This window comes from Mustela nigripes, chromosome 9, assembly GCF_022355385.1.
Source record: "Mustela nigripes isolate SB6536 chromosome 9, MUSNIG.SB6536, whole genome shotgun sequence".
Classification (NCBI taxonomy): Eukaryota; Metazoa; Chordata; class Mammalia; order Carnivora; family Mustelidae; genus Mustela; species Mustela nigripes.
In genome coordinates, this window is record NC_081565.1 from 76645962 (window position 1) to 76649105 (window position 3144).

A 3144-nucleotide genomic window follows, 5' to 3' on the forward strand; every position below is an offset into this window, starting at 1 on the left:
CCATAAGTGACTCTTAATCTCACAAAACAAACTGAGGGTTGCCGGGGGGAGGGGGTTTGGGAGAAGGGGGTGGGATTATGGACTTTGGGGAGGGTATTTGATTTGGTGAGTGCTGGGAAGTGTGTAAACCTGGTGATTCACAGACCTGTACCCCTGGGGATAAAAATATATGTTTATAAAAAATAAAAAATTAAAATAAATAAATAAATAAAAAATATGGTTAAGCTTTGTGCAGTGGCAGTATCGTAGCCAATGAGGTTTATCTGAGGCGCGATTATTGCTAATGTAAAATATGGTTAAAAGAAAAACAAAGTTTTGAGCATTCCTAAACCAAAACAGTCCTCTGAGTAAATGGAAAGTGGTTCTATAAAAACTCATAAGCATATACCATTAACCTGTTTTATTTTCCTACTTAGTCTGTAGGTATGAAGGAAGCTGTCTGAAGGAAGAAAATCATATTCATAACTCCATTGTGGTTTTTAGAGCAAAAAACACACACAGTGAAATTCAGTAAGTATTTACTGAAGAAATACAGCAAATAGCCCACCAAATTTTTGTTGATTTTTGTAAATCTGTCCCTGGGTATGGCTCCTTAGCTGTGGACTGCATTTCCCATCCTCCTTTGCAATCTATTTCCCACAATAGAAGGTGAGTGGAAATGATTATGTCACTTTAGGTCCAAGTGGTAAGAATGGCATGTGTTTACTCCATGTTCTCTCTCTTTCTGAGGACTCTGGATTCAGACTCTGAGGTTTGGAGGTATGTGGAGACAAGACAAAAGTTGCTAGAGCCTCAGACACCCCCAGGATCACTCATGGAACTGTCATGAAGAAATAAACTCTTACAGAGTTAAGATATTGAACATTTGGGGTTTATTACAGTGTTATTACAGTTTGTTTACAGTGGCTAATAATTACCTGATGAATTACAACACTCATTTTTCATTCAGATACCCTGGGATCCGGCTAGGCCTTGGCAAATTTGCATAACTTTCAACATCAAGCACACTTCATGACTCCATTGCTAACTTTGATTCTTATCCTTCTTTTAAATTTCAACTTTTGACATCTTAAATATCTAAACTTTGACACCTTAAGTATCAAAGGTTTGGACATGCCGTGTGTCAACAAATCTAGCAGAATATATTTTTTTAAGATTTTATTTATTTATTTGACAGACAGAGATCACAAGTAGGCAGAAAGGCAGGCAGAGAAAGAGGAGGAAGCAGTCTCCCCGCTGAGCAGAGAGCCCAATGCAGGGCTCCATCCCAGGACCCAGGATCATGACCTGAGCTGAAGGCAGAGGCTTTAACCCACTGAGCCACCCAGACGCCCCATAGCAGAATATAGTTTTATTGGCATTTTTAGGATGTTCTACCTTTTGGAACATCAAGGATGAAGCAAGACCACACGGTGTATGCTATTCTTGTGACGTCTTCCTTCATACTGTTGCTTGGACTGATTATATATTTGATATTTTGGTACATAAGTACTCTGTGGCCTATCAGGACAGTTAGCAGCCTGTTGTCTGAGTTAGGAAAGTTACCATTTTTTGTTTTCCAGATAGTCTCTGTATTTGGAAAGCCAGGATATTTATAAAACATCCCTGAATGAAAACAGAACAAAACAAAACATCCAAAACAGAAGTTTTTGTTTGGATGGTGAAAAGGACTAAAAATCAAAGAGTAAATTACTTCAAATTGGTATCTTTCAACTATAATTTCACTAAGTTGTTGTTCGGAGCATTTTATGTCATATTTTCAAACATATTTTTTTCTTTGTAATGGTAAAATAACGGTTATTTGGTCTTTTTCAAATCTGAGTCGTTTTGTGCACCAACACAATTGTCCATCAGTGGACATGTTATGAGAAAGGCCCAGAATGATGTTTACTTTATTTCAAACATCGGTACCTTTGTAAAACTGCAAATCAAAAACCATCTTCCAAATCTGCTCTGATAACTTCCAAGATAAATGGAAATTCTAAATTAAAAATATCAAATTATGCTATGTATGGAATTGGAATGTTTAAATATTTTCATTTTCTTATGAGGGAAGTCTAAACAATTTGGTACCCACCAAATATTGATCATAAACAGAAACTACAACTAAAATATAACGTTAATTCTGGGAGTGATGGTATGGTAACTATCACTAACTGACATCATAAATGATAATGTGCAATGAGGCAGGAGAAGGTACAGACCTAGGTTTGAATTTTGGTTCTGCCACTAAATAATGTCACGATCTTGAGAACTTTAGCTAAATTTTCTGATTCAATTTTCTGACCTATAAAATGATGGATTAGAAATGATGCATATAAATAGTGTCTACCACATATTAGGTGCTCAATGATGACTGCAATTAGCTTTTTTAGCTCTGAATTACATATGTAAGTCTTATCATGTGAGACATGCTTGATTTCCGTAAATTAGATATTTTTTCCTCATGTTTTAGAATCAGATATTGTGCTAATGTTAGGGATAATTTTATATCAGCCAGCTCTTGCCACAATAATGCTATGTAACAAATCACCTCAAAATGCAGTGACTGACAATGGGAATTTATTGTCATGCTCTAAGGTCTGCAGGTCAACTGGGAGATCTGATTTAGGATAGGTTCATCTGTGCAGATCGGATTTAGGTGGCAAGGTCAGTTGAGTTCAGCTCCAGGCTGTGCATTAAATCCAAGTTGGCTCAATGTGTCTTTCATCTAGGGTCCAATTAGAAGGAGTAGCATCTACCTGGGGTGAGCTCTTCTTGTGTTGTATCACCAGGCACAAGAAGCCAGACAAACCATTCAGGGTCATCTGCTAATATTCATTATAAAGCAAGTGACAAGGTTAAGTCTCAACTAGTAAAGTGGGAAAGTACAGTCACCATAGGTCGGAAGGCAAACAGATTATTTTTGGAACATGCAAAGTATCACCATATTTCAGAGTATAAGGTGCAAAGGAAAGAATAAAAAATGATTTAGGTCTTTAGAACAGAAGAATCAAACACAGGGTGTTGCTAGACTTTAGTTATTATTCAAAAGACATGGAATAAGATGAGGAAGAAAAGGAAAATAAGAAAGAAAAATGGGCAGGCAGTTCTGAAGACTGAAATGCAATAATATTAAGAAGAGACTTATTTTCAATAGAAATA

At 36.5% G+C, this 3144-nt stretch overlaps 1 non-coding gene across 1 annotated transcript; it reads left to right on the forward strand.

Annotated features, from left to right (window-relative positions):
- The first annotated feature begins 223 nt into the window (after window positions 1-223).
- Window positions 224-357, forward strand: LOC132025292 (U4 spliceosomal RNA). The gene has a single exon (XR_009406536.1). It is a non-coding gene; the product is annotated as a U4 spliceosomal RNA (small nuclear RNA).
- Window positions 358-3144: the final 2787 nt, after the last annotated feature.